We start from the raw sequence: 14039 nt of genomic DNA, 5'->3' as shown, positions 1-14039 counted from the left end.
AAAGGACTGAAGTCTCTTGTATAGTGTGATCAACCCAATGTTGCACAATGTATATCTATATACTGTTGATGTTACTACACTGTTACTGCTGATATACAGTATATGTAGATAAAAGGAAACATAATTTCATGCACATACTTTCATGTTGATTTGACTACTACTGTGACTCATGAACTGCTTTATTATAAAATGCTACTATTGAACAAATGCTTAAAACAAGTCTGTGTTGTAACTGACTATGGTCTGATTAGTTTCGCGTTAAAACTGCTTGTTTAATATAAGGCTGAAAATCTGTCCCTCAGAATGAAATAATATGAGTAAATTATACATTTCCCGAATCCTTAGGGTCATGTCAGCATTCCAGATTTTGTGTTTTGTGCCACTGATGTTTTTTGATGGCACAGGACTAAAAGAAAAAATATGATTTCGGCAAATATTGTGTTAAAAATGTTTTATTCGAAGTTTGAAGAGCTCCAGTATCCACTGTACTTGTCCCACATATACACAAAAGGGCTTGAATGAAAGCTTAAAGTGTCCCCTTAAAAATGATACCAAACACTATAGTGAAAGATATTGAAATATATACTCAACAGGTGCCAATACCAAGATATGCACCTGCATCTAAAATGGCTTTTTTTCAATGGGGGAGGGTAACTTCAGCACCTGATAACACCAATTTAGCTGTGACTCAGGAAGGGTTATCATACCAAAATGTTATCTACAGACATAGAGCTTCTCAAAAATGATAAGTAACCTTTGCCACCTTTCGGTGTACCGACATCTCGTCTGGCCCATGGACTAATGGCGGAGGAAACCATGCAAGGCACCAACCTGCTCATCGGGAGCAATTAGGGGTTCAGCGTCTTGCTCAAGGACACTTCGACACCAACTCTAGGGTGAGCGCCCCAGCCCGGGATCGAACTGGGAACCTTGCGGTCTTCCAGTTCACTCTACCCGGTAGGGGTGTGCCGATATATCGTCCCGCGATATATCGCGATACGTTTTCGCGACGATATGTATCGTTTTGGAAAAAAAAAATATCGTTTTTGAAATTTTTTTTTTGTTTTTTTTTTTTTTTTTACAATCATAATAATCAGGCATGCAAACGGCCCCGAAGTGAAAAGAGTGACAACATGTTTTTTTTTTCGGGTCAGGTGTCATACTATTTGGATTCAAAACGGCTATTGTAGCTGAAAAGCTACAAGTTTGCATGTCTGAATAATGCAAAAACAGAATTATTTGTTTGCATTTTCTTTTTTTCTCCTCCATATATTTTCATAATAAAAAAAGTGCGTATCGTATCGTATCGAAATCGTATCGAAGTTGTGAGCCAAATATCGTATCGTATCGTTTCGTGAAATTAGTGTATCGGCACACCCCTACTACCCGGCCACTCTACCCCTGAGCCACTGCCGCCCCCCCCTTCGGGAGGCTGCAATTGGAAACTGGCCCTAAAAGTCATAACCTAGCCCCTTCCCCTCCCTCCAACTTACAGACATATGTTTTGTTTTTCTTATTTTTAAACTGTTTATACAAGTATGATGTTCTGCATAGTAGTGTATATCTGTCTGTTATTTAATGTTACTATGAATTGAGTACAAAAGGACCCCAATTTGTTTTTTTTTAAATCCTATTTAGTTGACCGTGTATTTGAACTGTACTTTCATGTGCTTTTTTCTGCAAACTTCTAATATTCAATCAATCAATGAATTATACTTTGTTGTACAACCGTGTTGCTCGCAAGAAATAAGTGATTTTCAGGTGTGTAGCAAAAGTTTTTATTTCCTTGAGCTTCCTAGGTAGTGGGTAGGTATGTTTTTGCTGATGTTATATGTCTGTCATTGTTATTGTCCTGTATTTGTTGTTACTGGCAAACCTGTGTAACATTTATGCCTCTTGGCCAGTTCACACTCATAAAAGAGACTCTGGTCTCAATGTGTTTTTTTACTGGTTTAATAAAAGGTTAAATAAGGTGGAAAAACACGATGAAGATCTATTGTTTTGGGGGAGAAACATGTTGGATGATTACATGAAAAAAAAACGTACTCTTCGTGCTGTTTGACTTGTTCAGAGTTGGCAGAGAGCCTGGGTTATTCAGGATGTGGAACAACCACGCATAAAGAGTTCAGTGGTGGAGGAAGTAATATTTTTTACTGAAGTAAAAGTAACAATACCACAATAAAAAAAAAAATCTGTTACAACTAAGTAAAAGGCCTGTGTTCAAAATGTTACTTGAGTAAAAGTACAAAAGTATTGGCATGAAAATATACTTACAGTATCAAAAGTAAAAGTACTAGAATGTTTGAAAATAGCAGATCTACAAGCTCACAACGCGTCGCGGTGCGTCTGTCTGTCTGTCTGTCTGTCTGTCTGTCTGTCTGTCTCTCGGTGATTAGCGTGTCTCTGTGGCTGCTCTCCTCCACGGGGCATGTACCTTATCTTTTCTATTTAAAGAAAAATACACAACCTCACATAACCTCATCTACCTGCTGAAGGAGAGGGGGGGGGAGTGGCGGCAGTTCTTACATTTCACCAAAAAGACCAAGCATAGGACAAGGTTAATGTCATGTTACTGTTATATTAGACCTGTCATTTATGAATACACTTCAAAAATACCATACAGTGTAAAATCCTCTTTAATGTGTAGGGCCTACACAATAACATTGTAACCTATAGGCCAGGGAATTTTGTATTATTATTTTTTTTACCTGCGAGGGGCTCCTCTATATATTATATTCCATAATAAATAAACACAACTATCATTAGTCATACACCAGCTGAAAACATTTACTTGAGGAGCCGTTCTCCATTAGTTTCAATGAGTTTCAATATATCTTCAGGAAGTCATTTTCACTCTCCAGTATATGAAACCTAAAAGCGTGCGTGCGTGCGTGCGTGCGTGCGGGCGTGCGTGCGTGCGTGCGTGCGTGCGTGCGTGCGTTCACATGAAATGAAAAAAAAAAAGAACTCTGACATTATCTCCCTTTTTGTTTTCAGTTCAGTGAGTGGGGAATAGATCATGGATTTGACACAAACACCTTTAGACAGAGAGAATGATGTATAAATCTATTTAAGAATTATAAATACATAGTTTAGAGATCATCGCCTTTATCTGAGCGTCTGAAGGCTGAACACTCGTTCACTTACAGTTAGGAACATCACACAGCATAAAAACAACACCTGATCACCTGATCACATTGAATCTATTCTCAGCATTCTTTTCAGAGGGTGAGGGGCATTCAGCCCGGCATCTCTTATCGTGAAGCACATGTTGGAACTCTCACACCATACTTAGTGTCCTCAGATGACCAGTGGCGGAAAGTAACTAAGTACATTTACTCAAGTACTGAACTTAAGTACAATTTTGGGGTATCTGTACTTTACTTGAGTATTTCCAATTTCCAATACTTTTACTTCTACTCCATATTGTAGAAGTAAAAGTCTACAATATGGAAAAATATATGTGTTCAAAGATTTGCACACATTTTCATGATTTTTCAAAAAATAGCAGATCACCGAGTGCTGCGCTATGAGCTTGTAGATCTGCTATGTTTGAATAGCCAAAGCGAAGTGGATAAAATGATTGTGACAACAACGATGGTGTCCAGTTGCACATTAACTTTCCACTTGGTACGATGACACGTACCAACGTTGCTTAATCAGGTGGCTTTTTGGGGCATAAAAGGAGGCTGCGAGACACCAATAGTCACTCTGTTTTCAGAATGAAGGGCTGCGGGGTTTTGCTGGTTTTACTGTTCTGTCTGTCTGAGGCCGGGGCTCAGGGTGAGAGTGGACGGGTCAACGAGATAGAGGGCAGTGTTGAACCAGGTGGCCTCTTACAACCAGACCTCTGGACTGAGCTGAAAGAGGTTAGGGACATGGTCCATAGCCTGGGAGCCACTGTGATAGAACAGAGAAAGAAGCTGAAGAACATGAAGGAAGAAGCCAAAGAGCAGAGGATCTTAATGAGAGGTAAGGATGGTCCAAATGGAGCTTGAAGAAGTTGTAACGGTGCAGGCTTAAATGTTTCATAAAGTCGTTTAACATACATTTCTCTGTGATATTTTTCAGGAATGGCTGCCAAATTGAGTGCGAGTGAGTCCCAGGTTGAAGACCTCCAGAGCAGACTGGGAGCCACAGAGGTCCAGGTTGAAGACTTGGAGAAAGAAAGTGAAGGTAATTTGAACCTGATGATGTTCAGTGGATGCAGACAGGAAAGAGTAGTGTTGAAAAATGACTTATAGCAGATCTACAAGCTCATAGCGTGTCACTTTGTGCCGCTCTGTGAGCTTGTAGATCTGCTATTTTTGAAAAATCTATCTAATATACTGTATTTTTTTTTTTTAAAGCGAAAATATTTTACTCAAATCCTTGTTCCAATATTTTTTTTGTATTAACACGAGAACAATGGCTTTCATTATAGCATTTAACTGTCCAGGAATATAAACCTGAAGTTTCTATTAGCTTGGTAATTTACTGTATTGATCCATATAATCCATATGGGAAAGCAAGATGAAACTACATGAGTATTTATGAGTGACTTAATGCTAATATTGTGTTGATTTCAGCCCATGTTGCTCAGCTGTCCACCGTGGAAACACAGCTGACTGCTACTGACAATCAAGTGCAAGTCCAGACATTATGTTCTAAAACAGGGGTCTTCAACGTTTTCAGGCCAAGGACCCCCTAGCTGAGAAAGAGAGGAAGCAGGGACCCCCTCAATATTGTATAAAATTGTGTTTCAACTTTTTTTGTTTACTTGGTCTGCTCTTTTTTCCCTCTACACCAAACACCTCTTTGCCAAAAAAAATTGGCTAAAGTTCTCCCCAGAAAAGGGATGCTAGGATTCAAGGGATGCTAGGATGGTTAAGGTAAAAATATAAAAAAAATATATCACATCACACAAAGATTTGTCGGACCCCCTGTAGTAACTCTGAGGACCCCCTAGGGGTCCCGGACCCCCTGTTGAAGACCCCTGTTCTAAAATATAGACTGAAAATGATGTTCTCCAAATATAATATAATTCACAAACTCACAAGAATACCACTAGACACTAGAATGTTCTATGAAGTACTGCAGCCACTGTTTAGTTTTACTACTTTGTCTTGTTGAATTGTTGAATACAATTGATTGGTGTATTGAACTAATACAATAATATATGCTCTTATTATATTATAAACAATGTGATAATGTTCTGTGTTGACAGACAAACCAAAGGTGGCCTTTTCTGTTGGTTTGAGATATTCTGATTGGGTTGGACCATTTAGTTCTGACACCACTCTGGTCTACGAGAGAGTCATTACTAACATCGGCAACGCATACAATCCAACTACAGGTAGGTTATGATTAATTCATGTTAATTAACTTAATAGAATCAATTAGTTTCCTCAACTTACCTCTATCAGTCTATCAGACATTAAATAAATATTACAGTAATGTACATACATCTTCAAGGTGTGTTAACTATTTAAACCAATAGACAGGATGAGATGAGAGAAGTTTAATGGTCATTGGTTTTAATTAACAATGATAATAATGATTTATATCATTAATTAAAGGGATTGTAGTTCACAAGTTCAAAGAAAGTACAAAGAAAAAAACTGTTGTCAAACACCGCCCCCTCCAGCAGTTCGTTTCCCCGACCACCAGGGGGTGACGCAGGGGGGACTTCTAAACGGGCCATGCCGAAAATAGGTTGCTTTATTCGGATACAATGCGTGGAACTGCCCGCCCCTGCCGGTTCTCTGAATTTTTATTTTAAAATAGGCTCTTTCATGATAAATTGACCACATATATGAAACTAAACAACTAAATTCTATCCAAATGCTATCTTAAAAGTAAATTCTGTGCCTCAAAAAATAAGTTTGAGAGCGTTTTAAAACCGAAAGTAAAAAGTTCACGCGGACGCGCGCGGACGCGCACGGACGCGCACATGCGTGCGTTAATTTACGTCCCGACAAACATAACATAAACAGTAGGGAAAATACGGATTTCAGAAAGAGGACTGTGTTTCAATGCAGGAAAACACTTGTTTTTATTTATTTAGGCTTAATGTTGCCTAGAATCCCTTTAACAATTATATAAATCAGTGGTTCTCAAACGTTTTTCAAATTGACCGTGGACCCCCATCTGAAGATTATTCATCTGAATGGGTCTAATCCAAATGTGTCACAATGTTTTGAAAATAGCAGATCTACAAGCTCACCCTATGCCTCATCACAATGTGTTGTGAGCTTGTAGATCTGCCATTTCTAATAGTCTAATAATAAAATAAGGTTAAGGTGGTTAAACTGATTTTGATTCTATTTGAACACATTTTGATGGGGGACCCTCGGGGGGACCCCCCGGAACCCGCTTTGAGAACCACTGTTTTAAAAAATCTTGTTTTCCACAACATGGTGGGATGGTTTATTCACACAGTTGTATTCAGTGTGTGTGTGTGTGTGTGTGTGTGTGTGTGTGTGTGTGTGTGTGTGTGTGTGTGTGTGTGTGTGTGTGTGTGTGTGTGTGTGTGTGTGTGTGTGTGTGTGTGTGTGTGCGCGCGCACGCACGCACGCATGCACGCAGGTATCTTTACAGGACCTGTGAAAGGAGTTTATCAGTTCAGATTTACTGCGGGTCTCTACGGGCCATCAGAGGAAGTGCGTATCAAGATGTATAAAAATGAGCTGACACTCCTTTATAACCATGCATACACTGGGGATGGGGGGTCCGGGTATCCGGGTTGGGAATATGTATCTAATGGAATGATCCTAGAGCTGGAGGAGGGAGACAGAGTTTACATGGGTTTACCTAAAGGGTACAAGCTCTTTGATAACATATACAACCAGAACACATTCAGTGGTTCTCTGCTCTATCCTATGTAACACGGCTACTGGTACCATTACATTAACCCATTGAGACCTGAAGCCGATTCTACATGTCTCCTAAATCCCAACATTTCTTTCTGAAATACCTGTTTCTATAACAGTGGTGCTCAATCTTTTTCATGTCAAGGACCCCCATCAAAATATTTTGTTCCAGGGACCCCCCAGAAGCAAAGATTTGAGTTAAAAATGTTCGCTTTAAAAAAAAATATATATATATTCAAAGATTTGCACACATTTTCACGATTTTTCAAAAATAGCAGATCTACAAGCTCGTAGCGCGGCACTCGGTGCCGCGCTATGAGCTTGTAGATCTGCTATTTTTGAATAGCCCAAAGTGTAAAATAATGCTTTTTTAGCTCAAATCTAAAAATGACACAGTTCCAGGTCTTAATGGGTTTAAAGAGATGAGTGTTTGTTGGCCCCCATAATGTTCTTATGCATTCTGTCAATAAACACTTATTCAAGCATTTATGTTTGTCTCCTTCTATGTTTTACTGATTATCTTTAAGACTATAATACATCTAGAAGACCACTGATGAAGTGTTTTTGTCCATATATGACACATGCACTATATGAGAAAATAACATTCATATCGAATATTCAGCATTGTAAGAAGACAGAATATTCAGTATTGTAAGAAGACATAATATTCAGTATAGTAAGTAGACAGAATATTCAGTATTGTAAGTAGACAGAATATTCAGTATTGTAAGAAGACAGAATATTCAGTATAGTAAGTCTTGGTTAATGTATGTTTTGTAATAATAATACAAATCTACAAAGTAATTAGTAACTAAAAGTTCTCAAATAATTGTAGTGGAGTATAAGTACAATATTTGCCTCGGAGATGTAGTGGAGTAGAAGTAAAAGTACTGAAAATGTAAAATACTCCAGCAACGTTAAAAAAACACCTCAAGATTGTCCATAAGTACAGTACTTGAGTAAATGTACTTAGCTACTTTACACCACTGGTATATAATAACAGAGAGTGAGACGCTCTGCTGGCACTGGGCTGACGGTTTGATAGATGCTGGCTGATAGGGTTGTTTAATTTAAATATCCCTGACCGACTCGCATGTGTAATTTACGTTAAATGGTACAGACCAAGGCATTACACCCCAGAGTCTTGCATTACACACATTTAACCACATGAACCCTGGCGTCCATTTTTTTTGGGCACTTTTTCAGTTTCTTTTTACATTTTAAAAAAATAAGTGAAAATTGCAGATCAACAGTCTCACAAAGCATGGCATTGCAACTCATTGAGAGCTTGTTGATCTGCTTATTTTTTGCTATTTGACGAACAACAAAGTCTTTAGTGGACAAAGTTGGCCAGAGCTGGGATTAACGGTAAACAATCTGTATACATTTTTACAGCGTGGTTCTGCAAGAGGCTAGCCGTCTGTGAGAGGGTCTGTGTGTGTGCATGTCTGAGTGTCTGGTATCTTAGTGTCAGCTAATATAGGAAACTGCTGGGCTGATGATCAAACTGTCTATGCGTGCTGCTAGTAGGCCACAGAAGTAGCCAACATTGTTTTATTGGGTTTTTTTTTCAAATGTTTTATTACATTTTATAATGGAAGTCAATGGGTCTCTGATTGTGCTGAACCAAATTTGGAGTCACATGTCATATAGATATGTCATAGACCAGTGGTTCTCAACCAGTGGTCCTTGAGTGGGTTCCAGGTGGTCCCCAGCTAAATTCACTGTTAGCTATATCATAGCTATAGATCTTCAACTATAGATCTTCAAGTCTTGAGAGCGTAAAATGAAACCAAATGGACCCGTAAGGAAGAGTTAAATTGTATTGTAAAAATCGTATCCAACGACAACAAAATATTCTAGGTTTTGGGTCTGAGAGTCTAAATCTCAAACGGTGGTCTGTGGCTCAAAATGCCAAATAAATAATGGACCTTGATATGAAAAGGGTTGAAAACCACTGCTATAGACAAATGACATCATACTGTAGATGACTTATACTGTATGTCACAGGCTGGTCACATGAAGTTCAAGATCCACACTGGAGCCATGCCGTTTCAATATGGATCCCAAGATCCACATGATTTCCTAGTTTAAGCAGTTAGTTGTGTCTAATGAGAGACACTCAACTCTTGGATGGATTACCTTTATCTTATGAATATTTGTTGTTATTCTTTAATCTAACTACTTGGGACTAGTGTTGATTTTGACAGCAAATTTTGATTTAGTTTTTAGTCATAGTCTTTTGAATAAAATGCCATTTAGTTTTAGTCATATTTTAGTCATCTGAAATGTTTTAGTTTTTGTCTAGTTTCAGTCGACTAAATATCATAAGATTATAGTCGACTAAATCTACAGTTGATTTAGTCGACTAAAATGTATGTTGGCGGTGCCTTGATGGCGTCGTAATGGCTAATTTTACACTTGGTTGCATGCTGAAAATAGCCGATCTACAAGCTCACAACGCGTCGCAGCGCGACGCGTTGTGGGGCTTGTAGATCGGCTATTTTCAGAAGTTACAATGTATAGTGATTTGTGCAGGGGTCGATTTCGCCCTTACCTCTCTGCAAACCCAGACTCTCGACCCGCTGTGCCAGTGGAGCTGAGCCGTTATACGCTCTTGTTCGGGGTCGCTACGCCGCCTCCTCGGTTCGCTGGAGCGCGTCCTGGCGTTCACACTTCACGCTCCACGCTGCATGGCCTCTGCACGATCGTGGCAGGCTGATATGAGCAATGAGAATGAGCAACGTGGTGTTAGAAAAAGACTGAAACATATAATTATACATGAGATGTACACACAAACATAACACATTAACTGATATGAATCTAAACGGGAAACGACATACAAAATGCATGAGAACATGTAGCACAAAACACATATAATCAATCTATTTGTATATGCTGTAACAGATGATAAACATTTAAAGGGATAGTTCACCCCCAAAAAAATATTATTTTTTTTAATCGATTAGTCACCCCATGGAGACTTGAAGTCATGGAAAAGTTTAAAGGTTTTGTCGCATTCCTAAGCCAATCATTTGATAGGCTGCCCTATAGCGTGTCTGATAACTGGTCATAGAGGGGCCGGTTCAAAATCTCCGGAGAACAATTCCGACGGATCCCATTGGTTCATCAATCTGTCCGTCAGCCCCCGCCCCGCCCCGCGCCCCTCCTCCTCCCTGACGTCACAACATTTGGAGCGACGCCCACTGCACTCTGGTTGGTTGGGGAAATGAAACACTTCCTATTCCAGGAACGTCAACAGGCTGGTCCAGGCTCTTATTTTTGAGCAAAACGCCTAGGAAAATAAAAGCCTGGAGATCCGAGGCTAATAATTTGATGACCAGGCAGTGGTTCCGGTAGGAGACACAAAGGAGACTCTTTGCGTCTCCTATACCGGAACCGCTGCCGGTCATCAAATTATTGCCATAGGAATGCGACAAAAAACAAAAAAATATCCATGAATTCATGTCTCCATGGGGTGACAAATCTATAGAAAAAAAATCATTTAGGGTTGAACTATCCCTTTAAACAGCCCTGATAAGTAATTCTTGTAGTTTATCTTAATGTTTTATGTTGTTGCATCACTTGGCATCACTTTGAACCAACATGAAGTTGATGTTATTTCTTTTTTTTTTGTTTTGTTTTGTTTTGTTCCTTTTCAAATCCGCAAAGCTTTCAGGCTATAATTTCCAAGGACTTCTTCCAAGCGCCCAGACATTCTTATTCCTTTGTGATTTTCCGTTTAGAAATCAGTATTGCAAACTCATCTCCCATTTTTTGCTGCAAGGGTAATTATAGCAATAATATACGCTATTTAGTCTCTGAACGCAACAAACAGCGCAGAAAAGAATAATCCTTAAAGATCAGTACAGTTAAACCTGAGATTCAGGCTCCTGGCTAATAACAAGGAGACAGTTTCATAAGACAGTTTGGGGTTTGGCAGGGTTGGAAAATGTACTCAAATGTTTTACTTAAGTAAAAGTATCAATTACTGCAATGTAGAAGTACTCTGTTACGAGTAAAAGTCTGGTGTTCAACATTTACTTGAGTAAAAGTACAAAAGTATAGGTATCAAAATGTAATCAAAGTACCAAAAGTAAAAGTACTGAAATGTTTGAAAATAGCAGATCTACAAGCTCACAACGCGTCGTGATGCGACGCGACGCGTTGTGAGCTTGTAGATCTGCTATTTTCGAATATCCTAGGTATAAAAAAGGACTAAAGTGGTTAATGTATGTTTTATAATGTAATCATTTATATCTGCAAAGTAACTAGTAGCCAAAGTTTTCAAATAATAGAAGTGGAGTAAATGTACAATATTTGCCTCTGAGATGTAGTGGAGTAGAAGTAAAAGTATTGGAAAATGGAAATACTCAAGTAAAAGTACTAAATACCTCAAAATTGAACTTAAATAAGTACAGTACTTGAATAAATGTACTTAGTTACTTTACACCACTGGGTGGGTTTTGGTCTCTCATTCATTCAAAAAGTTTTAACGTCTGATCTCATCAAACCACAGCGTGACATGACGCAACCTCAAGGTCTCTGCAGAGCACACTGATGTGGTCTGTTCAACGGGGGTTGTTGGACTCCTGGCCCCCTGGCCCCCGCCAGACAGAGGTCTATGGGGGCTTTTTCTGATCCAGAACCCCTGCTCTATGCCTGTAAAGTATCATTCTGTTAACCTCAAGTTTAATCGCATTAAGACCTGGAACGCATCTGTGTCACTTTCTCATTTGAGCTATTAAAAAAAAGCATTATTTTACACTTTTGGCTATTCAAAAATAGCAGATATACAAGCTCATAGCGCGGCACCGAGTGCCGCGCTACGAGCTTGTAGATCTGCTATTTTCGAAAAATTATAAAAATGTGTGCAAATCTTTCAATATATATTGTAAAGCGAACATCTTTAAACTAAGATGTTTGCTTCCTGGGGGTCCCTGGAACAACATATTTTGAGATGGGGGTCGGCGGCCAAATACATATCATTTTGGGGGTCCTTGACATGAAAAAGATGGAACACCACTGATACAGAAACATACGTTTTTTTTTCAGAATACTGTTGGGATTTAGAAGACATTTTGTAGAATGGGCTTCAGGTCTTAATGGGTTAATCGCAGCACAGGCTCAGCGCTGTGAGGCTTTTCTGGACGAGGTCCATATCAGAGCCTCTGCTGAAAAAAAAAAGAGAGAGTTCTGCTGCAGCAGCATTCACTCTGTCTGCCCACATGAAACAGCTGTACCTGTGGTAGAGATATGGAAACCATGACTCATGTGTGTGTGTGGTTGTTTGTTTCTATAGATACCGCCCGGTGTTTATATTCGTTTAACCCACTAAGACCGGTAAAGCATCCGTGTGTCATTTTTAGATATCCAAAAAATAGCAGATCTACAAGCTCATAGTTTTTTTTAACTGTATATGTTCAGATTGTATGACTGTGAGTGAGCTTGTAGATCTGCTAACATTGTGCAAATCTTTTTTTAAGCAAACATTTGTAACTCATATCTTTGCATCTGGGGGGGTTCTACAAACGCCTTCTAAATCCTACAGTTTTTTTGAAAAACGTATGTTTCTATATCAGTGGTGACCAATTTCTTTCATGTCAAGGACCCCCAAAATGATATATTTGGCCGGGACCCCCCCATCTCAAAATATTTAGTTCCAGGGACTCCCATTAAACAAAGATCGTAGTTAAAAATGTTCGCTTTAACAATACATATATATTGAAAGATTTGCAAAAAAAATCACGATTTTTGAAAAATAGCAGATCTACAAGCTCATAGCACGGCACCGAGTGCCGTGCTATGAGCTTGTAGATCTGCTATTTTTGAATAGCCAAAGAAATCTCAAAATGACACAGATTGCTTTCCCGGTCTTAATAAGACCTGGATCTGTGTAATTTTTAGATTTGAGCTAAAAAAAACATTATTTTACACTTTGGGCTATTCAAAAATAGCAGATCTACAAGCTCGTAGCGCGGCACTCGGTGCCGCGCTACGAGCTTGTAGATCTGCTATTTTCGAAAATTCCTGAAAATGTGTACAAATCATTGAATATATACATTTTTAAAGCGAACATTTTTAACTCAAATCTTTGCTTCTGGGGGGTCCCTGGGACAAAATATTTTGATGGGGGTCCGCGGCCAAATACATATAATTTTGGGGGTCCTTGACATGAAAAAGATTGAGCACCACTGATATAGAAACATACGTTTTTCAGAAAACTGCTGAGATTTAGGAGACATGTAGAATCGGCTTCAGGTCTCAATGGGTTAAATAGCTACTTCACATCCTGCAGCCATTTAGACTGAAGTTTAATATCGAATCGGTGAACGTTTCCCTGACCCCAGCAGCCACACAGTGCTCTATTATTACACAACCCTGCATTACTGAGCCGGGACGTTTGGACTCAGTAGGATGGGGATAGGAATAGGATATCACTTTATTAATCCACCAATAAAGGGGGGGGATTCGGGGGTGTCACTGCAGCACACAGAATAATAAAGAAGAGTAAAACTAAAGTTAAAAGTGCATAGTAGACAATAAATGTAGTATAGGCATGAGTAGGCAATAAATATAGTAAACCAATAAAACTATAACCATATAATACTGTACTAAACCATAATGCAGACACAAAGAAAACCCTGGCTACACGTTTGCTCGCTCGCAAGTGCATGCACACACACACACACACACACACACACACACACACGTGCACGCACGCACGCACGCGCACAATACAAACAGCACCCCAAGGGGTACTTTGCGGACTCCCAGACATACACATAAAGTGTACTCAGTGGCAAGTAAACTTACCCTGTTTGTTTTTCTGTTTGTTAAGCAGGCCATGATGGGCCGGGGGGGCTGAATGATATATTTCAGTAGCCTGGCACACGGCCAGACTAATATCTACGCAGGGATATTAGTCAATCTCTGTGTGGAACCTGCATTTCCGAGGGGCAAATTAAAAAAGAAATGCCTCTGGTGATAAACCCGCCCGGCAACCCATATTTGCATACTAGGCTCTGATTGGTCCCTCGAAACTTCAGAGGGAGAGAAATAAAAATCTCTATTGAGAGGGGCCAGAGCTAATCTGCCGAGGGCAATTCGGAACCAGGCTAATATTTCAGAAGCCTGCCTTCTTGTTCAATTGGTGGATGAACTCCTATGAAGGATCATTCGGTTCAG

The sequence above is a fragment of the Gymnoscopelus microlampas genome (assembly GCF_963454915.1).
Source record: "Gymnoscopelus microlampas genome assembly, chromosome: 21".
Lineage (NCBI taxonomy): Eukaryota > Metazoa > Chordata > Actinopteri > Myctophiformes > Myctophidae > Gymnoscopelus > Gymnoscopelus microlampas.
The sequence above is the reverse complement of the archived record's forward strand: the minus strand, read 5'-3'. Positions refer to the sequence as shown.